This window comes from Falco rusticolus, chromosome 2, assembly GCF_015220075.1.
Source record: "Falco rusticolus isolate bFalRus1 chromosome 2, bFalRus1.pri, whole genome shotgun sequence".
Lineage (NCBI taxonomy): Eukaryota > Metazoa > Chordata > Aves > Falconiformes > Falconidae > Falco > Falco rusticolus.
The window spans coordinates 95148496-95172158 of NC_051188.1; the positions used below are offsets into that span (position 1 = coordinate 95148496).

Consider the following 23663-nt stretch of genomic DNA (forward strand, 5'->3'; position numbering starts at 1 on the left):
AAGCTGCTCAGGAGCTGGATGGCTCTAAAAAGAGAAAGGCAACTGTGCAATCGGGCATATGCCAGACCAGTGCTAATGGAAAGAGTAGTTCAAATCCTCCTTTCTTCCAGCCTCTGAGGGTGACAGCAAAGCTGGAAAATGGCAGGAATGCTCTGGGGGAAAAAACAGGGAACTGCTAGTGTATTACCAGAACATTTCTGAAAGGAAAAGGCAATAGGGGATGCCCAGAAAACAATTCTGAGAGGATGACTGCTCCCTGGGATAGGATGGACCCAGTACTCCCATTTCTTGTGATGCAAAACCTATGTATTTTTCATATTGCGGGTGTTGGGGGAAACCTGCTAAGACAGGGTGGAGTGGGAGAAGTCAATTGATGGAAGAGAAAGAGTGTGATAAAATTCAGAAAGTGTTCCTGAAATTATTCAGAGCTAGAAACTGGTTCCAAAAACATATGGATGCAATGTCAATTGCAGAAAGGGTTATTCATGTTCCCTTTTTTTAAAGAAAAAGGGAAATGGTGCTTGACATTTGTACAACAAAGCTGCTTCCAAGGGACTACCATGCTTTAAAAAATGGGAAAAACAAAAAGCAAGGGAAGAACAACAAACTTCTGCTTGTGTCCCTCCCTCCAACCTGGTGTTAAGAGTAATTGTTCAAGAGGAACCTCCCATGATTTCTGCACAGCCTGAAGTATTTCTGTGTTGTCTTCTAGATTCACCCTTTCCCTCCCTCCCCACTGGTCTCCACTTGCAGACTGTGTCTTCGTTGGTCTCATCTCAGCCTCTGCTAGTTCACCCCACCCCACTTTAAATGCTCCTACCCAAGCTACTCCTCAAGACATTTGACTCAAATTCCTTCTTACTTAGGTTTCCCAACACACACATACAGCGCTCTGCCATAGCATTTCAGGTCCAGTTATTGCCTTGTCTCGTCTCTCCTTGCTCCCACACTCGAGATACATGCACATGTGCATCTGCCCTTATCTCCCTGAGCCACCTTGCTGTAGATGAGCCTTGCCAGACCTCCCATCAAGGCTCCTCCTCTAGCAGGATTTTAGAAAACCTGTATGTGGGCAGCACTTCAGTGAAGATCCACCCAGAGGGAGCCCCGAGAGCAGGAAGGCTGGCATGCTGAAAAGTGGCCCTGTGATAGTGCTGCCCGAGCAATGTCTACGTCTACCAGATGAAATGCAGAACATGGATTTTTCAAAGGTACTGAGTTCTCTGTAGTGAGGATTGCCAAATGGCTGTGCAAAAGAAACAAACAAAAAAAAAACCCAAAAAAAACCCAAAAAACCAAAACAACCACAACCAAAAACCAGCAATGGCCACTTGGAAAATGGTGGTTGTGCGTGATATAATTAAGATACAAAGAATCACTAACAGAGACTGAAACTAAAGCAATGATTAATGTGACCTATTGAATAAGCTCAGTAAGACGTAGCAAGCTTCCTGAGACACCTGGGATATAACAATAGACAAGGGAACTGGGGTAACAGAGCAATGCCGTCAAACTGTATAGCGCAGAGAAAAAATGAAGTTACATAAGAGCAAGTAGTGCACGTGTTCCCCAAGAAAGTTCTGCTGAAGTTCACCAACTTGTCGACCACCAGGGGTCTCGAAAGACCCCAAGAAAGACTCCTAAGAGCAAGAGTGCATACATGAGTGCCTTATGCAGATGTACATCATTTCAGGGAAGTAGTTATAGTATGTATTAGATTTCAGGTTCTTGCCATATTTTCAGTGTCATGCACATGCATGTACATACTGCCTGTGCAACACTTGTGATGAGTTTTACCTGCCATATAGCACATAAACAAAAGGTCTAGTGCCAGATATATCAGATTTAGCAAAGCTTGAAATATAGTTCCTTGCTCATATCCAGCAAGTCTGCTACCAGAAGAAATCAAAGGCAGCAGGGCTCTGTCAGGCGCAGCACCTTTGGGTTCAACGTCCCAAATGCCGAGCAACAGGGAGAGGAGTAAGTGCAACCACCGCCGGCACTTGTTCTACATTGCTGAACTAGATGAGCTGAAATGCATATTCTGAAGAGATTCCCAGGACACTGTATCACCTCCAGGAAAGAAAAGCGATTTTACTGTTCGTAAGGGTGAGAGACCGGCCTGGGAGAAGAGACCCTCAGAGAGACAGAGCAGCCCTGGAGAGGAGACCCCATGCTGCTGTGAAGCACACTGCCAAAGCATGCCCCACCACATCATGAGGGCTCAGGTTTCTCGAGGTAGTATCTGAACCGGCTGCCTTTACAGCAGGCTCAGAAAACGCGCTGCAGAGCACGCCGCGGTCACGCAGTTTGTATTCAACCGACCCAACAACCGGCGTTTGCCGAGGGGAGAGGGAGCGGGCCCCCTCCCACCGCAAGGCGCACAAGATGGCGGCGGCGCGGGGCTGCCGCGCTCCCCCCCGCGCGCGGGGCCGTGAGGCATGCTGGGAGCTGTAGGACGGCCCGGCGTCGCTCCCTCGGCCGGCGGAGCAGAGGCGGCGGGTGGCCGCTGAGGAGCGTGTGGAACCGGTTCCCGCCTCGTCGCTTTGCGCGCAGCGCTTTGGGAAAGGCGGGGTGTTAGGCTGGCCGCGGAAAGACGGGTGCCCGCGCCCCTGTGGGGCAGGGGGAAGCCGGGACTCTGGGCGGGCCGCAGCTGTGGGGCGCCGGTGGGGGCGGAGGGCGGCGGCCGCTCGAGCCGCGGTGTGAGGTGGGGAGGCGCCTGCGGGCCTTGGGGTTGCCGCTGGGCAAGCGGGCCGGTGCCCGCCGGCGAACTGCGCTGTGCGGCGCTTCCGCTGCCGCGGTGTGGAAACCGCCATGTCGCCACCCCCCCACCCCACCCCCCCGTCTGCGGTGTTAGGCTCCTAGTTGCACCGGTAGCTTTCTGGTTTTCCCACCTGCAGGCAAAAAAAAAAAAAAAAAAGTGACAACACATTAATATACCTTTCGAATATGTAAGATACATTTGTCGTGTGAAAACCACACGGATTGATTTCCGATCAGTCAGCATTAAAAGATGAAAGTCTTAAGTGTGTTCAGGTTGCCACTGAGGAGTTTCCAGGTACTGCTGTTCAAGGTGACTGTTCACGATGTGGTGAAGGTCTTGGACATCTACAGCACAAACAGCAAAAGTGAATTTCCAGAAGCAGCAGTAGAGAGATATGTACACGCATTGCTTATAGTTAGTAGTAAATCATGTAGTAATTATAGGTTGGTCTAAGTCACATTAAACCATAGATGTGGCTGTATCTCTTAAGAAAACGATAAAGATGCATCTCAAACACTAGCAGGTCACCAGCCAAAATACACATACTTGCAAGACACCGATTGATTGGGCCAGGGGTTCACTACCTGTTTCGTCAATGTTTTCTGTTTTTCTGGAGAAAAAACATAGGATATGCATGAGCCCTATGAATATGATTACATCTTAAATGCATGTCAGCCTCTCCAACAAAGTCCTGGCTGAAAGGATGCCTAAAGCAGTGATCAAAGATGCAATCTTCTGCCATGTTTGCAATGTTGTGTTTAACAAATAAACAGTTTTGCCTCCAAGAAAGGCCAGCTCTGTCAGCAGTTTCTCCTAAAGTGAATAAGCTGTCTTATCCTAAATACTGGCTGACTGCTTGTATCAAAAAGAGGCAAGACATTTAGTGGAAGTCTGTTATATATGGATATTTTTGTTGAACTTATCCTAAAGACATACACAGTTAGTTTGACAAGATGTAATATGCTTAGTTCTGCTAGTTGTTATTGTTTGAATCTTCCCTGATACTCATTTTGTTGCCTGGGACCTGTTGGTATGGCAGGTGTGTAGTTACCTGGGTCATCTTAATTGGTCCAGTACTTAGCCCACACACACTGAATGGGAAGGCACATCAGTTGAGGGCAGTAGAGGCAAGTGGTGTTTGTTTGAACTCCAGCAACCATAGTGTTAGTGTGCTCTTTACAAATGCCGGTGAAACTTCTGCTATACTTAAGCAAACAATATTTTTTTATGCCTACAATGAGTTTTTCTTTAAAATTCCTCCTTCATTCTTTCAGGCTGGAAACCACAAGCAGCAATTTTTATGCATTCTGAGGGTATTTTGGCTTTGTAATGCTCTCTTCACATCGCCCAGATTGGAATCCCTTGAGATTCCGTAGCTTTCTTCCTAAACCTTATTTAACAGCCATCACCTGCACAGATTCTCTTGTGTGTTTTGTTCGTTAGAAAAAAACCCCTATTTGTTTTGGAGTTGATCAGAGGAAGATAATACATTATTTTTGGCAGAATTACATGCTTCCCTTTTGACCACTCATTTTTCACAAGTAACTATAACCAGTAGTTTTAACATTAGCATCATGGAAATTTTCCCATTAATATTACAGGACACTCAGAGGAAGCAGAGGACATCTACAGTGAATGGAGGAGCCAGTTAGAATCAAAGTACAGCTCACAAGAAATAGACTATAACCTTTAAAGAATATTTTATGCCATAAAAAGCATGCTGGATTGCAATGCAGATAATACAATTTCAATGTGTGTCTGCGCATTTAATGAAGTAATAGCCCAGTTTTCCTCTCCCTGAAGTTAATAAAAAATAGCTTGAACACCAACACAATGCTATCCTTGATTCTTTGAGGTAAGCCTCAAAAGGCTTAAATGGCAAACATTTAATAAAGGGAACACTCTTCTCCAGTATCTCTGAACTATACATATATATATATAAAACCTAAACTATTTGCTTAATTTTATTAAGGCAAACCATGTTCCTTTCAAATCTCCTAAAGTTAACCCCTGGTGTTTACACTCATTTCTGCTGTTTACAGTGGCTTCATAAACCTTCAGCCTAAACAGAGAAAAAGAAGTAAGGATTCTTCCCATGAAACAGCTCAAGAGACAACTCCTGACGTCACTTAAATGAAGCATACTTCCTTCTGCTTCAATATAATTACATTGTGAGATCTTAAAAATAATAACAAAGAAAAAAAACCAAAACAACTAAACACCTGTACTGGGCTTGCATGGCAAAGTTTTGGTAGCAGGGAGGGCTTCTGTGAGAAGATGTCGGAAGCTTCCATGTTCAGTGGAGCCAATGCCAGCCTGAAGATGGACCCACTGCTGGCCAACACTGAGCACATCAGCAATGGCGGTAGCACCTCTGTGACAGCACATTAATAAGGGGGGGGAGGGAAAGCACATTGCAGCACTCTCCAAACTATCAAGCTGCAACAGTGTCTTACACCAGCATATTCTTCATGCAGTCCCTCTGGTGCCTTCTCCTCATCTCATCCAGGGCCCACTCTCTCTTCTCTTGCTTCTCCCTCAGCTGCTCTCCCTTCATTGGCTCTCCACCACTGAACAGCACCAGCCACAGCTGCACCTTATCTACATCAGCCAACCCGTCCCTGAAGCCAGCCCACAGTTGTATATTATCAGTGCTAATTAACACAGCTTCATTCCTCTACAGAGGCAGAAATCTGCACCAGTAGAAGAGAGGAGTGGGACTATGTGAGAGCAACAACCCTGCAGACACCCAGGTCAGTGCAGAAGGAGGGGCAGGAGGTGCTCCAGGTGCTGGAGCAGAGATTCCCCTGCAGCCCGTGGCAGGGCCTGTGGACCCATGGAGAGAAGAGCCCAGGCTGGAGCAGGCTTGCTGGCAGGACTTGTGACCCATGGGGGACCCATGCTGGAGTAGTCTGTTCCTGAGGGACTGAACCCCATGGCAAGGACCCATGTTGGAGCAGTGTGTGGAGAACTGCAGCCTATGGGAAAGGCTTATGTTGGAGAAGCTCATGGAGAACTGCCTCCCATGGGAGGGACCCTAGGCTGGAGCAGGGAAAGTGTGTCAGGAAGAAGGAGTGGCAGAAACAACGTGTGGTGAACTGACCACATTAGAGAAATCAGGAATTAAGTTAAGCCCTGGGGAAAAGGGAGAGGTGGGGAGAAGGTGGTTTGGGGTTTTTCATTGCTGATTTGAATGGTAGTAAATTAAACTGATTTCCTCAAGTTGAGTTTGTTTTGCCTGTGACAGTAAATGCTGAGTGATCTCCCTGTCTTTATCTTGATCCACGAGCCTTTTGTTCTATTTTCTGTCCCCAGTCTGGTTGAGGAGGGTCATGGTAGTGTGGCTTTTGTGGGCACCTGGCATCCAGCCAGGGTCAACCCACCACAACACCCTAATTTACTGTAAAGCTACAGACATGTCTGGGGTAAAAAAGGGCTTTGCTTCCATATGCTACAGATGGGGAGATTATCATTACCTATAAAGGACGTTCCCCGGATGTTGTTTAGGTATCTGTTTCAAACTCAGAAGTTTCAGCCAAAGCAATTGTTGCTTCTAGGGACAAAGCTAACATTTCTCCTGCACAAGGGAAAAATTAAAAAAATGCTGGTTCTAAAGCCCTCAAGGTTTTCAGCAGGATGATGGCCTTAGTGTCACAAGTGTGCTTTCTGCCATCCCTGTGAGGGTAAGTCCAGATTCTTGCAACCAGGCTATGTTTGTAACACCACATGAAATATTTGAAGGACAGCTCTCCAGCCAAGTGCCCAGACCTGGCCACATCCACCTTGCAAAGCAATCGCTGCCCTTCCATAAACCTAAGACACACCTATTAGTATGTTTGTGCTTATTTTGTCAGCTGTTTCTTTTCCTGCCAAAAAAAGGCTTATTGGAGTAATGATTTCATAGTATGAAGCTGAGAACATGTATGCCGTGCTCCAGAGAGTCTGAGGGTGGTGAAAAAGGATGATGCTGTGCATGGGAAGAAGAGAGGAGGAAGGCTGATGTGGCATTTGCCTGGTGCATGCTGCCTGGTGGAATGGGCTGCAGATGCACCGTCTCCTGCTCTGGACCCCGTCTGGGACAGCGCTAGTTGACAGGAGGCAAACCTTTCCCAGGACACGTGCTTGCAGTTAAAGCATAATAGGCGATTAGCTGTACAGTGCTTAAGCTCATTTCCAGGCGCTGCTTTTTTGTAGTACTGTAGACATAGCTTTAGAGTCCTTTGGGCAAAAACCATTATACTGTATGTGATCAGTAGAGACTTCTTTAATTTTAGAAGGTCTCAGGCTAGAATTTCCTGAAGCAGTTTAAGAAGTTTCTGCTGCTGGCTGTTTTCTCCCCCACCACCATCACCTGTCCTGGCGCAGCTGTGCGCACAGCAGCACCACTGGTCTGCAGATGGCTTGAGAACTTATAGCTGTAGCAAAATTGAGCAGAAGCTTGGGTTGAAATGCAAAACATATATAGTAACAAATATTCTTTAAAAAAACATAAAGACTTAAATAACTTCAGGGGGACATCCCAATTAAATTGATTTCACTATTTTTGTCTTTGTTCCTGTCCTTAAAGTAATATTAACACTTCAAGACAGCAGGGAACTAAAGCTAAAACTTTCACACCCTTTTGGTTTAAATGGACCATGAAGAAATCCGGGACTGTGAAATGGTGCTGGCAACAAGGCGTGAAGCCTGCAGGTGTCCAGGCAGCAGGCTGTACAATCTTTGGGCATTCAATTGTATTTGCAGTTTTATCTTCAGATTTGCCCCTTGGTGGCCCAAGACTCTTAGAAGACTCTGAGCACTCTTATTCTCAGAGAGGCTTGATCATGGTAGCAGAGTGAGGTCAATGCAGCTGCAGAAGTATTTGAGGGGGGAAAAAGGATGAAATATTCATAATCACAAGTAATTTGATGGGTTTCCATTGAGGCTTTACAAATGCTCAACCCCATCCATATAGAATAAATGTAAGGAAGGTATACAGAATTTTGCTGTTCCCCTACAGGGTCTGTCATTTTATGTTGCTATGGAGGGCAAAAGACTGCAGGGGAAGAAGTAGAAATAGGGTGTTTATACATACCACATACAATGGTAATGAATAGTCTGTAGTAGACACAGTCGTCTGCCACACTCTGGGCATTAGGACTGTGCATACTTTCCTTGAAAAAGAAATTTCTCTCTTGGAATGTGAATCTCCCTTATTCCTGGCCTTCACACTGCAGCATCATAAATAATGCAGTAAGCTGCTGCCCCGAAGTCAGGAGCTTGGAAAAAGAAAAAGAAAATACAGACCCTCTGGCTGCCTTGATGTCCAGAAATGTGCTGAGGGAGGCAGAGTGTGAGAGGGCATGTGCAATTTGAGTGGGGAAGGAACAGCTGGGGTCATCGCAGGCGAGGTAGGTGGATGAGCGTTTTGTGGCTGGGCAGAAGTAGCCTGTGCCAGAGAGAGCAGAGGGCACCCCACACCCCCAAACTGGGCGCAGAAGTGGCCATTTTCTGGGTGTGTGGAGCACTGTGCACCAGCGCGTGTCCCCTGGCTGTCGGAGTGGGCTGCCCAGGGTGTGAGGAGCACCACCTTCCTTTTCCGTTCTGCAGTGCCCACAGCACAGAAGAGTGTTTTTTTGGTTTCTTCCTCTTTGTAAAGCCACTGCCTGGGTATTGATACTTGCAGGGAGGTGGTCCCTTGATGTGGTCTGGAGAAAAGTTCTCCAGTTCAGGCAGCTGCAGAGGCTGAGGTAAAATCCTTGATGTTTCGAGGGGACCTTGGGGTTCACATGACTCTTATTTTCCACTTTAATGTGACCTCTGGAATCCCAGCAATCCTACTCTTCTCCATGTTTTTCACTCTTTCCCCTATTTCTTTGTACTATTTTTTTGTCTACGCTGAGACATTTGGTTTTCCTCAGTTCTTTTTCCCACCCACCTCTCGTTTTTGTGAGGTAGGAAGAGATGAAATGATTTTTTGTTTTATAAAGAAAAAGGCTGATATCTCTCCTGGCATGGGAGATTAGTGACAAAATTTGCATCTGCTTTTTCACCAAAGTCTTTTTTTCATTCCCATTCAGCTTTCCAAAGGAGCTTGTGACCACCTCCCTGAGGCTTTCTAGTAGTGCTCAGGAAGGCTTCAGACAACAGAAATTCTGTGTAAGCAACTTCCACCCCGCCTGTGTCGCAGCTTCTGATTTCTTCTTGCGGCCTTCAGCTCCCCACACCTCCCACTCATGTGGTTGGAGTGCAGGTCCCCATTAATGCTCTTTGGATGTAGGCGTTTTTGCATGACTTAGAAAGGCAAGGGTGAGCCCATGCACGGGGTCAGGATTTTTCCTCATACAGCTGTAAGAGTACAAATTGGCAATTCATTACAGTAAATGGTGGCTGATACAAAAATCTGACACTGTGCACTTGTTCAAAGAGCCAGAAAAGTTGATGTGAAGTACAGATAAGCAAATTGCACCTTCTCTTGAACTATCCTTTTGCAAAGAGAGGCATGTCCTCATGCTGCCAAACATACTGCATAACTTCAGTTGATATGCTGATACAGTAAAGTCTTTCTTTCATGTGTCCATTCTTTTGCTAAGCTCTACTTTTCATGGTCATCTTATTCCAAAGAAGGGGAGAGACTTCAAAAAAGAACAAGATACAATGTGGTCTTTTATTCTGTGAGGTCACTCAGTCAACACCTTCTGTTCCTCCCTTTGCTTCTGTACCTTTACATTGAACGAGTCAGACAAAGCAAAGTTTCAGAACTCAAGGTAGTGTCATTGAAAGATGATTTAGCATTCTTGAAAGGTTTAGCTGTCTCTAGTACAACAGGATCTGGACTATGCCAGTTGTGGAACATCAATGTAAAAAAGTTACCAAGGTAACCTTTGGAAGGCACAAATAACAAGGCCTGCTATAATGAAGATATATTTTCTTGAAACATTCTTGACAGTATTTCATCTGATGTGACAAGTGTACTTTTGAATTATTTCAAAACAAACTGACATGGCAAAATCCATATTGAAGAAAGTGTTGCTTAACTTAATTACTTCATTAAAGAAATAATGGTGGAGGTAAGGTCAATTTTAAAGTTTTAAGTTCACGTTTTCACATGTTTATACTTTGTCCAGTAGTTTGATATTTTTATGCTTTATTTGACCCCTATGCTTTTAAGTGACTTTTTTATAATTTACAAATTTTTTTAGTCATCTCCTGAGTTATTTAGACCCTGAACATAAATTTCTGTAGTTAAAACATTTGGGGGATGTGTATTTTCTTTTCTTGCTTGCTTGGATGACCCCAAAATAACTTTAGCTTGAAACTTGGCATGTAGTTACTTTGGAACAGAATGTCATTTTTCTGAGTGCTCAGAAGGAAAATTATCTCTAAAACAGTGAAGGCCTCCATGCTCTTCCCTGCACATGTATTTGCAAAGGAGTCCTTTAGTTTGGAGTGTTGGTCCTGACTTCATGGGAAATAACCATGAATGGCCTTTGCTGTCCTCAGAGTGAGGATCTGACTAATGGATTTTGGAGAAATAAGTGTAGGAAGGGGTGGAGTTCTGGGAGCAGTCATGTGTCTTCCCACATTTTCTTCCTCTCTTCTCAAGCTGAGACAAATTGTTGTGGACAGACAATAGCTCTGGCTACGGTTATAAAATGAGGGATATTTGGCATGAGGTAGAAGCCAGAGGTAGGTTTATGAGTCAAGGACTAAGAGTGGTGAGGGAGCAGATGGTGTGGGAAAGAATTTGTGGAGTCGAATCGATCTCTGCGAATTATGCCTTTGTGGTGTAAAACCCCACCCTCTCGGTCTTCCTTTGCTTCCAGGCTCTGAGCAACTTGGAAACCAGTTCAGAAATATATTGCACATGTTCCCCATCCCCTCTGCCCACTCAGTCCATCCTAATTTAGTTATAAGGAAGGCTATGCAAACCAGTCTGAAAATGGGATTGGAAAAATAAAGCTTTTGTTTTCCCCACTCTCTCATTGCCAGAGACTTTCTCCCGTTTCTTAGAATACCACCCAATGTTAATTTCATAAAGCTGTCCACAATGAGCTTCCTTCAGGCTTCTCTTAACATTGTTTCACTGTGTATAAATACTACTGTGAAAAAAAGAAGCGATGAGGAATGACTCTGCAGGCTGGTGGCTGCGTCCTTCCCCCAGGAGGCAGGACCTGGACCTACCCCTGCTCCAGTGCATGTTCAGTTATTCACAAAGAATGAAAAGCATCAAGAGGAAAAACTGTCAGTCTAGTCTAGTCTAGCAGCTGGTGACCACAGCAGTTCTTCAGATATGGGGAGAAGTGGATTCAAATGTCTAAGGTAGAGAAACTACCATAGTCCTGATTTACACCCCCTTAAGTGAGTTCTTTCCAATGAACTGGGAGTAACAACTCTCTTCCTCTGATAGTTCTGTGATTCCTTTCCCCTAACCAAAGCTATCTAATACCTAGTATTTCAATTAATTTCAGTACAACTCACATTATTTTCTCAATTAATGGGATTTTTTTGCTTTCTTTTGCTTAGTTTTAGATAAAATTTTTATTATTAAAAATCTAATAATAGAAATGTTCCCACTATGTTTTATTAGTGAAATTCAGGAGATTGTTTATGCTAAATTAAAGCAATTACTTCCTCTTGTCTATTACTCAGGCTTCTATCCCTGGTACACAAAGAATTAAAAATGTGTTTTCATATTCTTTCAAGCCTTGAGTAATTAATTTCTCAACATATTTATTTTGTGGTAAGTGAATGCATCTTTGTTCTTTCTTGTCTATTCTGCCTTCTGGTATTAGTCGGTGTGCTCTGGACTAACCAGCTTTTCCCAGGGAGGAATGGTTCAGCTAAAGATTGCACAGTGCAATTTGTTTATTTTACCATTTGCAAATACAGCTAAACAGATGTGAAGCACCCTGAAAAAAGAAAGCAGGAAAGCTTCAGATGGTGGGCTCACCTATGTTGCTTGGCTGTTCTGCTGGAGACTGAAGATTCAGCAAAACATGTAATTAGCTCATATTTGAAATATCTCGTTTGGTTGGAAATTAAGCATAAGCCGAACTCAGTTCCTATTTAGCAAAGAGTATTAATACATGCTGAAGTATTAGTATCAACTTCAGTGTCTGGCTTAAACTGTGCTTAAATCTTTAAGGTTAAGACAAATCCATCTTTTAGAAAGAGAAAGCTCCTTAGCTGTCCTTGTCATTATATCTGTGCGCATAATTTGGAGAAATATAGGGACAAGATGAAAAACAGGAAATTAATATTCCCTGGTTAATCTAGATTTAGAGGAACACTTTTATACGAGTCCATTTAATGGACTAGTTAGACAAAAGGCAGCAGGGGATCCTCCTTGAACCATGGGAAACAATAAAAAATTTGGCTACTGGACAAAACAAAATAGAGGAGAAAAATTGATTATTGCTGTTAAAAAGAAAGAGAAAGCATTGAATGATTTTCCTGTAAATCCTGTTGTTATTACCTGTCTTTTTACTAATTGTTAGATCTTCAGACAGGAAAGTGATCTACATACATTAAACTTGTATTGATCTAGAGAGAGCCCCTTACAGCTGCAGGCAAGTGAATGGGCCGGTATAAAGTGACATTCAGGCTCATGCAGTTATGAGGCAACAGCACTTTAAATCATATTTTTATTTGAAGGCATGGCTTTTGCATTTGACTTTAAAATGATGCAGATACCTGAATGCCCAACTCGGCAAAATAGTTTGGAATCATCTGTTTGAAAAACACGTTAACTGATAAGATACTGTAAAGGTACTCAAGAAATGATGACTGCCTGCAGTCGTGCTGCTAACTCATGGATTGTAACAATGAAATGCTTAATTAATCTTTAGGAAAAGCAAGATCTTTTCCTTCACCTATTTTCCATAAGCTCTGAGCATAGAGCTCTTCACACCAGCCCTCAGGTGATGCCCTTCTGACTGGCAAACAGCCAGTTCCAGCGTGATCTTCCACTGATAGCATGCATCACTGTGGCTGCTGTAGGAGTAAAGGGACCCGGCGTTCAAGGGAGGACAAAACAAAAGCTGAGGACAATAATGGAAACGCAGGGATCACCAGTGTGACAACACTGAAGGCATCTGCTTTATCACATTCAGTGGCAGGAGGTGAACATCATCCCTGAATACAGTTTCTCCAGGGAGCCTCTGGGGCCCTTCAGGGCTGGAGAACAGAAACGAGGGTGATGCCCAGACTCTAAGGGATGGGACAGTGACAGTGATGTGGGAGGCTCTTGGTATCCTGCTGCTTTCAGACACAGGCCCAAGATGCCCAGGGGTCAGAACAAACAGCCATGCTAACAGGCACAGAAGACAGCTTGGTAGGTCTTTTGCTCATTTTTTTTCTGCTTGGGTGGGTTTTGTTTTTCTCTTTGTTTTGGGTTGTGGTGGTGGTGGTGGTTTTTTTGTGCTTTTTTTATCATCTTGTGATATTTGCTATCAGGAAGTTTAGTGTTGCCTGCTACATCTTGTGCTCAGCCTGCCAGTGGGATTCAGTCCCTCACGTTTCTGTGGAATTCAGATATGGGTATGCAGACCTACACCTCCCTCACCTATTCCGCAGTGCTGGCTGTGCCCTGGTACCCTCAGCAATTCATCCCACACCTCATATGGTGGCAACTTTAAGAGAGTGAATGCAGACACAGATATAAACGCTGATTTTTATTGGTTAAGTAGCTGGGTCTGCTTTTTTTTTTCTTCTTAATTTCTTATCCCCAAACCAATTTTCTGTCGTAAAGTGAAAAGAGTAAGGGCCTATTTGTTCTCTCTGCAAGTACTTACCAGTCCTTCTTTGATTCATACACAGTGTACTAGCGGTTGTAAAATCAAACTGAAGGTATTCAGGGTACCCACTGACATGTCCGATGGTCCTGTATAGGCTGCTTTCTCCTTTCCATAAGTTCGGGCACTTGTGAATATCCTGTGCTTGAACAGCGTTGGGGCATATTGGTCTGGATTCCCCTGGGCTTGGGTAAGATGCAGTTTCACTGATTAGAGTAGAAGAAGTTGCCAGGAGCTAAAGGACCAGTTAATGTCCCCTAATTAAGTCAAGTCAATGCAAGAAGTTTACCCCTTTAGAAAAGCTATATTTAATAGATGCCATACTAATTAAGGGGAGGGGGGGAGGAGAAATACAGTCAGTATGCAGTCAGTAGCTGCTTTGAGGAGCCCAAGGCCAGGATTAAACTTGTCAGAAACAGGGGACCCAAGTCAATGGAAAATGTAACAATCCTCTTTGATGATGATCATCTTGACAGCCTACTAGAAAAAAGGAATAGATGGGATATCTTGCAGCCGACTATCAAGTGTATAACGTATTATGCTTATTTTCCTTGCATGTGTCAGTTAAGAATGACTAAAGGTGACCAGCAAACCAGAGGCTTTCAAGCCCCTAGAGGAATAGAGATCCTAACCCGTGGTCCAGGTCTGTACTTGTGATGCCCAGTATCTCAGTGCCCAGGGGCCCTTGGGGAGCTATAGGATTCTCCTTCATCAATCATCAAATGAGGGCTGCCTTGGGAGTTTATGAGAAAACCTACAAATCCAGGAGAGCTGGTGTTGGATGGAATCTTCTTAGTGGGCAGTGGGTACCGGGATGAGTCTTGGGTCTTTCCAGATTGTGAGTAACACAGGAGGAGAGCTGAGAAAGGCTGAATAATCTATGAAGCAGATTGTTTCCAACAGCCCAGAAGGTTGTTTTTCCCAGTGCTGACAATGAAAAGACAGGATGTTGGGATTATAGAGATGCTAGCTGGAATAAGTGGCTCATTCCCATCCCATATTAATAGTGTATTTGGCATCCAAAGGATGACATTTTGCACTTAGATTCTTGTGTAAACTAAATCACTTTACATGACACTGGTGTTTTTATATTTCTACTTAATTTATTTATTGAAGGCAATTGTTTATATCAGGCTACTCATGCAATGTCCAAACTTCTTCGGATCATGTACACTAAGCTGTTAAGCAGAATAGCCTTGGCTACTGAAAGTGGCATAGATTTATATCTCATACATAACTGAGAATACCAAGGACTAGAAAAACGTTCCTGAGAAATTATTCAAGTACCTTTTGAAAAGGAGATACAAGAAAACTGACTTATACCTATAAAGCATCATATAGACAGAGCATAATACATAGGAAACATATGGTTTACGTATAGAGCATGAACTTGAAAATGAAGACTGAAAGACATTTTACTGATCGAATTCCCGAAAAATCAACAGATGGGAAAGACATGGTTATTTAAAGGCTGCGAAACGGCACAAATACTGTTAGACTCTGACTATATTTCAGTGAATAAACAAATGCAGTCCTTAGTGCACAGTAACATAACATGTCATTCTGACGCTAAGCACAGTCCGAGGTAAGGAAAATGCTTCATCTGGTTGTTTTATGATCATCTCCCACATTTTAAGCATACATTGAAGTGAAATCTACATGTGGGCAAGGAAAAAAAATATGTACAGCCTATTTACATTTAAAAGAGGATATTAATTCTTATAGTTTACTTCCAGGGAGGCACTGAAGTCCGTTCTTCTTCTAGCAGGCAAGCTGAGGGTGCTGGTGTCTCGGCACCCTGCTGAGGATGCTGTTGCTGACTCTGGGCATCGTGGCTTTTCCCAGCCTTCCCAGCAAGAGACCACTGCTAACCCCTGTCCTCGTGCAGGGAAACGGTACCTGACAGATAACCACAGCTTTCACCTGACTTTTCTGAGAATTTGCAGGGCATTTTTTTTTTTTCTTGTACAGTAGTTAGTTTTTCTCATTACAGGAAAGCCCTGCATACTGTTAACATGGATGTGGTAGCATGTATGAAAATGTCTTCACGCCAGGTTGGAATTGCCTTGCTGTAGCTCAGGTGCCAGGATTTAAGTGATGTTCTGCTCTAAGTTGGGTTCATACAGACAATTTCAGAGTAAAGGCGCAGCACTAAACTGATTATCAGATTACATTTTATTTTTTAAATGTTTACTGCCAACAGCTTACAGCCTGTCTGGAGACAGACGATTACATTTTCCACCTATTTATGAAAATAAATCTCTTTTCCTCAAGATGCCTTTTCTGTTTAAGCAAAACTAAATATCTGATTTTTTGAGAGACTTGCTGTGGTTAAATTGCTGCCATATATTTCCTGTAATAGTGATCTCAAATGAGTTTGAGAAAATAATAAAACTTTCTGTAACACCCTTAGTCCTTCTTAACTAACAGGGCTGAATACAGTCAAAAGTATAGTTTCTGAAATATTCAGCCTCAACCCAGCATGGTTCTGTGTTGCTTCAGGTATCATTTAAGCATGCCGTAATATTCCCAGGAACTCCGATTGTCTCTTCACAGATGACGTTATTATAAATAGGACATCATTTTTCAAACAGATGATTTCTGGTGCAAATGATTTGCAAAGGTGACCTTGAATTTGTGGAGACAACTACAAACCTTCTTCCTGGTATTTAGCTTCTTCTATTAAAGAGCCAAGTAAGGGAATGGACAGCACTTCATATTTTAACAACAGGAAAACACTCTTCTAGGATGTGCCCTTTTCATATTTTCAAGTGCAAAGCAAAGTGAACCTCTTGTACTGCTGAGAACCTCTGGACCTCTTGGTACATGAGCCTATTGAGAAACCCTGCTGCAGAGATTGCACAAACGTGTTATAGCACCAGTGTTTAGATCCCACTGCAGAAAACTTCATCTTGTTTAGTATTTCCAGCTGAGGGTGGAAAGATATCCTTCCAGCCTGGAATGATTTCTTGGGTATTAGCTAAACATATCCAGGTTTATGGCTAAACTGAAATGTGGAAATCATAGATTAATGCCCCTTTTTTGCAATTTCTCAGATAATTACTTAATTCTGAGCACATGAGGGGTTCCCCTGACCACACATGTGTTTTCAGAGGGGACTTCAGCTGCATGGCTGTGCTTGTGAGATGGAAACTTTGTATGAAATAGCTTGTTTTATTACGTGCTTAGACTGTGGTTTGACAAGATGATTTAGGGCGTTTCATACCATATGTAACAGGCACAAATTGCGAAGTGCTGGACAAACTCACTCTGCTGGTTCATACTGGTTCAAAAAATGTAGGTAGGAGGTATGTCTTGTCTTAGAGACTTGCGTAGTCTGAATTATTATATAAGGTACATATAAGGTATTATATAAAGTCTTATACGGCCTTCTTTTGGCTGAAGTATTGTTTGTCCTGCTGCAGTTGGCATAAAACCAACATATGTTTGCATTCTGAGTCAGCGTAATGCAGAGGTGTTCACATCTGCTATCATCAGATTTGTGTTGCCAGGTGATCCAGTAGTACAGCTTCTGTATCCATCACCATGACTTATGTCAGTTTTTACAGGAGAACTTAATCCAAAAAACAGCAAAACTCCCTCTGAAGTCAGGGGGCTTTGGATCAAGTCAGTCCCTCATTTGCCTTGCTCCCACAGGTTGAAACAGACTGGGTAACTTAATGGGTTTTTAAAAAATGCTTCATTTCTTAAGAGAACAGCTTTGACATAATCTCAATCAGTAAAATGTTATAAAATTGACTTTCCCACAAATAAGAAGCAGTACATTAGCGTTTCAGAAAAAGCATTTTATATTTAACAGTGCCACATCTTAACTAATTTTTAAACTGATGTATCTGTGGTATTTTTTGGAAAGAAATCTTCAGTGTAGTTACTGAAGTAGTTACTGTCTTGTTCATGTCTTAGCCCTGGGGAGAACAGGGAAGGAACTTGTGATGTGACACAATAACTGTCATGAGATCACCCCTGGCTCAAAGGTGCCCTCAGCCTAAGGCAGATAGCTGAGGCATCTAACAGTAGTATCTGCTTAAGCTACAAAAATTAGATGTAGTTTGGGATTTCAAAGGCTTCAAAAGATGGGAGTGTTTCAATATGGTTTTAGTTGTTGCCTGGCTTAATTACAGTACTCTGTTAGCACAGGCTGCTGCTGGTTTCTTTTCCTAGCAGCAAATGTGAACGCACTCCTAATTCTCCTGAGAATGATCCCGTTCCCAAAGTCATACTCATGATAAGGCTTGTGACTGAAGGAAAAAAATAAAAGCTGCTCACAAAGTTGTGTCTCGGATCTTTTCAGACCTGTAGTTTGATTCCTGAGACATGTTTCTCTACATTGTCTTTCAAAAGGTGTGCACCTGCCAGGCCAGGTGGGGCCAGCCTTGTCAAGATGGTCACAAAGGCCAGGAGGTTCCACAATGTTAAGTGAAACCACGTTACCTTGTCATTCCAGATAATCATTCGCCTGCTTACACATGTGCTTCTGGCTACAGAGTCACAGCATGAGACATGCCAAAGTCACAAAAAAGGGCTGTAGGGTGCTGTGGGAATAGTTAGCATTGGAAAAACCAGTCAGCAGATGTTTGCGGCATTTCATATGGTTCCTGCAGTTCTCTGGGATTCAGTGCAGCCCCAGTGCTCTGCATCATTAGATTGTAAATGAGATTGCAGAGGTGATGAGTTGTTGTTTTGGTTGAGTCTTTTCTGTCCTATATCTGCTCCTGTAATGAGGCCACAGTACATACTGGGAATCCTATGTGCTAGAGCATATGGTACCAACTGTGACGGCAGGAGAACTTGTTACATCTAACACTAAGACATTTTTTACTCTCTGCATAGGCTGTGCTACAGCAGCACAGAACTACTTGGAGTTCAGCGTTTACTCAAGCCAGTCTTAGGCAGTAGTTTTATTACACTGTGCGTACTGAACATGCATTTTTGCGGGGACCGATAGTGCTTGGGAATGGACGGGAGAGCAGCAGCAACACAGCACATTTTTCCTGGGGAGAGAAGCCGCAGCTAATTGACTTCAAGGCATGTGAAACACAAAGGCCTGCTCTCGGAGCAAGGGGAACTACAGCTTGCCCAGCAGAAGCTACAATGATCAAGCAAAAGCAACAAGTTTGACAGAGTTTCCACTTTCATTTCTTGAGCACCGGGGCCAGGGAGCCATAGACCTGAGGTCTGGGAAGTGGAAGGCGAAAAATTAAGCCAGCTTAGATAGTATTGCAGCATATAGACACATTGAAAAAGGACACTATTGAATGATGGCAGTACAAATTAGCAAAAATTTTGGCTGCAAAATTTAAGATCATTTGCTTCACCTGTCCTCCTTACTCCCACCGTGTATCATCTTACCCTTGGGATTTCTATTAGGACAAGAGTATTTCCACCTTTTCTTTGCTGATGAGAGCCATGGAGAGCCTTAAAGGTCAATTTATTTATTGCAAAAACAACATCCTGTTTTTAACCAGGTCCCATGCTGCTGAGTTAGGAGTGTCAGTGGTGAGAAGGTAAACAAAACAGCAGCAGAAGTGGGAAAGAGTCTCGTAGTTTGAGGGCGGCATTCGAAGCGGGGCTCCGGAGCAGAGCAGAGACAGGTGGCAGGGATGCCAGCAGGGGGCTGGGATGGGGACCTGGGGAGGGACCACAGTGGGGGCGAGCACCGGGACCAACCAAGAACGAAAGGCACATTCATGGCACTCAGAGGTGTGGTGAGGAAAGAGCAGGTGGGAGGACATGCAGAGCCCTGGGCAAAGGGGGAGATGCTGCTACAGGGAGATGGGGTGTAGAGAGGCTGTGGCATACAACATGAGTAGACCGTCATAGGAAACTGTGTGAAGACCCCAGCTGTAAGGCAAGGGGGGAAAAAAAGTGCACCTGGGTGTTTTTAATTTGACCCACAGTAAAAAAAAATTTACAAAAGTTAAAGCAAGGAAAGAATCAGAGCACGGGCTATGTGTAAAGAATAGAAAAGTCAGAAAAAACTTCAGAGGAATAGTTCAGATTTAATAATTAAGTCTGTATTGTAGGCCTGTATTGACAAGAAGCAAATGGTGTCCTTGAAAGGTGCCTTCTCAAATTATGTCTCTTTCTTATCAGTAAGAAATAGGGCTAAGTCTATTAACCTCCTCCAACTTTCTCTAAAAATGTTTTGTTTAATCTAAAAAAAAAAAAAAGCATATATTTTTTCAGAACATAAAGTTAGCTCAAACAGACTGAGAGTGCTTTTCCTTTTAATCTTTTGATTTGCTTAAGGAGCTGAAAAAATCGGCCTGAGGCTCAGCCAGAGCAGTTACAGGTATTTTGCAAGCTGCAAAAGTTCACCCCTTTTTAGTTAGTGTACTGGGGTACACTAACACGCATCTCTTCGTGGGGCAGAGTAGGAGCTTATGGAGTTACTGACCAGCACTGTATTGTAACTCACTGACACGACTTGGAAACGCGCCACGTTTGCATTGCTCAGCTAAGGACTCGTTCAGCACATCCCAAAGAGAATGACAAAGCGCTTTCGTACCCACGGGCTGCTGCCAAATGATCCTGAGGACTGCGCTGAACTACACCGCTTTGCAGTAGGGACCCTTATGCCAGCAACAGCCATATTTCAGCAATGCACTAGCAGTGACCTCTTGCTTTCAGCAGGCACAGCTCTGATGCTGGCAGAAGGCCAGGCGAGTGCCATATAGGGTGAGCTTTGCTGACTCACATGAGCCATACATCCTCCTGCGCTAGTGAAATCCTCAGCTGACCTGTGAACAACGCAAAGGAGGATGGATCTATCCCTAATGCTGTAACTCAGAACTCAGCCTAGTTTTTATGATATTAAAATCTTTCCAGTTAGTGCAGAACTGCAGAATGGGTCTATACGGCTAAAATCAAACAGCAGAGCTCGCATGTTTCTAAGTTTTCAACTTGAAAGGAAAATGAGTATCTAAATGCAATGGGAAGAAAGTAGATTAGAATTAACAGTATGTCAAAATTAACCATTTCAACATATGGTCCATTGGATGGCCAGGACTTGTTACAGTATTCCTGCTTATACTGAAAATACCGTTAGTTGGATGTGAGCATGCAGGCAGTTAATGGAAAGAATGGGCGGACTGTGTTCTCTTATTTAAGATACCAAACTGCTGCGCATGCACGCTTGAATTCTACTTTCCACTTTGAGCAGATACTAACTCACCATTTCCATTCCAAATGTTTATTTTGTTTATCTCTTCCCATCTTTTTCCCAGGACGCATGATTGTACTCAGAACAAATTCTCCCCCTCAAGCTCCACAATGCGTTAGAACTAATTTCTACAGCCAGAAGGACAATCTGTGTAATAATTTCTGTGTTATGAAAACATAGAGTGTACTGAAAGTTGGTAAAAATCGAAGTATTCATTCATTATTTGCTGTGTAGTCTTCTGGGAGATCTAAAAGCAATACATGAAAAGACTATCAGTGTCTCAGGAGGATAATGAGAACTTTTATTGTCCAGGAAAGAAAAGTTTATATTGAAGCTTAGTGGATACCAACGCTACGCATGTGAAGAGCCATCCTGTTTTAAAAGAAGACAGATGTTTTTCTGATGGTGGGAAATTTTCCTGGGATACAAGAATGATGTGCACCAAGAGAGCAATCAAAAGACAGTGTCTCACCAACTGTTCATGATCTGGCTTTCTGTCCTCACTCCACTTACCTGGGTTGGTCCAACAAGAGGTGCCTAGAGTTTATGTGACAAGATCTGTGATGCACTGGTGAGATAGCAGCTGCCCCCGGTCCCAAGTTTCAGACAAGGGCTGCTGCTGCAGTTCATGGATGCAGCACGTCCACAGCTACTAGTAGTGCAGCACCCGCGGCAGCCAGCTTCCCGACAGACTATTCCCTCTCTGCTTGAGAGCTGGGAAAAGTCTGACAGCTCCAAGAGACATTTCTGAATTGCAAATGTGGCTTTGAATGGAACAGACACATGTGGCCATTTATTTATATATGCTTAGACTGCTGACTTTCATTTAAGACTTGAAAATGAAATTAGCTTTTTTATTTACGTATGGGGGGGTTTTGTATTTATATAAACTTAGGTTTATATTCTGGGGGAAAGAGGAATAAAGATACTGAGGCACGATGCTTTGCCCTCCTGTACAGCAGCTGACAGAATTAAACCTAGCCACATACAGGTCTAATCATTGCCACAGTCTGGACCGGTGTGACTTGGATCTGGTGCTCTTGTCTCCTTAGACTGCTTTGTGAGCGGAGCCCTGGCTCTGGAGCTCACACCACAGAGGTGGACATCTGCCTTGTCCAAAAGCAACAGGTGAGCAGCAGCTCATCTCCTTCATGGTTCTGTCTCACTTTATAGCAAGCAGTCTGGCACCACACAGGGACTTGGACTCGCCAGACCTACATCACTGGGATGCTGCCACAGCTCTGCGGTACCCAACACCAGGATCAGCTCAGCTGTCTCTGCACTGAGCATCTCCCTCCCCCTGCTGCAACAGTGAAACTGTAGGGAGTCTGCCATGCCAGTGCCATAGTCAGACACATGCCATGGGTTCAGCTTTCTCTCATTGGCTTCTTGTCTGCACCTCCAGGATTTTTCAGGTGTTTCTTTTTGTATTGGTATTAGGAAGGCTTAGTATTATTCTGCTTGCATGTCTGGATGAAAGGAATTAAGTGCAGCATTATGGAGGCATAATATAGCCTAGCTACACCAAATGCCTCTCGGGAGGCAGCGTGTGGTGGCCGTGGGCTGGTTTGTACAAGTTATGTCTTGGGAAGAGCCAGGACAGTGTCCAAAGGAGAAATCCAACCATCTGGAATCACTTCTGTGAAAGCCCATAATTTCTAAATCCCAAAGCTCTAGATCCTACAGTCCATGCACACCCAAAAATACAATTAACATTGACAAAGGAAATGGCTGTATCAAACAATCTTGAAAAGAGAGCTTATTTGTGTTAAATACAGATTAAATTCCAAGTTTAAAATGGCAATCAAGTTTTTAATTTCTCCTTTCAGCTGTGGTTTTGTAATAAGTAGAAAATAACTGCACAAGCATTGGTTAATTTAGAGAAGTCTGTTCTGAAGGGAGATTTTGCAAAATGTTAGGAGTAATAAAACAAAGCCATTTTTACATTGTGCCAGAAAAACGCCAAGTTAACGAAAAAGTCTGGCCCCAAGCTGGACCACCAAAATAGAAACTAAAGATAGTGCTACAAATATAGTCCCAGAAATTGGTTCACATAAGTTTGGTTATCTTCTAAGTTAAAAAAAAAAAAAAAAGGAATGATTTAAAAATTCTGATTTAATACTACTTTGGAAAATCCCACTTGTACTGCAAGCCATCTCCATTAATGCAAAAGCCAAGACTCACTTTTTTTGTTTACACACAACCTTTATGCATGTACAAGTTGTATGACAAGAGGATTAGAATGTACTTCCAAGGCTTTACAGTAAAGCAAGAGAAATTTCTGTGCAAATCCTAGATTGATCCATTTTCCTTTCATGGAGTCAACCCCCCCCCTCCCCCCGCAAAATCATAACATGATTGAGATGGGTTTTCAGTACCTTTTCTGTGTTACAGAAATTGCCATTTCTTGGAAAAAAACCAAGCAAACAACTTTTCTGATGCCGCAACTTGTTAAAATAACATCTTCAACAATGAAAACACTCGATTGGAACTACCTTTATATATAAATGTAATAAATGTACACAGGTGTGATGCTGAACATAAGAGGCCCATCTGTTGAGAAAAAATGGGAGTCATTTTTACACAGTTGCAGTAGAAGCAGCTTCACTTAAAACAGGTTGAGAGATACTTCTCTGGCATAATGCTGAATCTGTCAGGTGGCTAAGTTTTGGTTTAGAAACATGAGAAGTAGAAGCCTGTACTGTAAAGAACAGCACAGTGTCTCAGAGAACAAGAAACCTGAGAGGAACAAAATAAACTCAAGGACACAGAAGTTGAGCTTTTTTTACCCACTACCCAGAAGAGGTATCTGGAGATGCTGAAAGCACCTTCATCCAGAAGCTAGAAGGAATACTGGTATATTTGAAAATTATGCAGTATGAATAGTCCATGTTTACAGGAAATATTAAGAAATTGCACAAAGCCCTGGGAAACCATCAGA

General features: G+C 43.2%; 1 long non-coding RNA gene across 3 annotated transcripts; it reads left to right on the forward strand.

Moving 5' to 3' along the window:
• The first annotated feature begins 247 nt into the window (after positions 1-247).
• LOC119143314 lies at positions 248-22815 on the forward strand. 3 transcript variants are annotated; one of them, XR_005102664.1, is made up of 4 exons: positions 248-1211; positions 4807-5129; positions 5448-5517; positions 20787-22815. It is a non-coding gene; the product is annotated as an uncharacterized LOC119143314 (long non-coding RNA). The 3 variants fall into 3 exon arrangements; XR_005102663.1 differs by lacking the exon at positions 20787-22815 and adding an exon at positions 4366-4619 and having other exon boundaries at positions 5448-5541; XR_005102662.1 differs by lacking the exon at positions 20787-22815 and having other exon boundaries at positions 249-1211; positions 5448-5541.
• Positions 22816-23663: the final 848 nt, after the last annotated feature.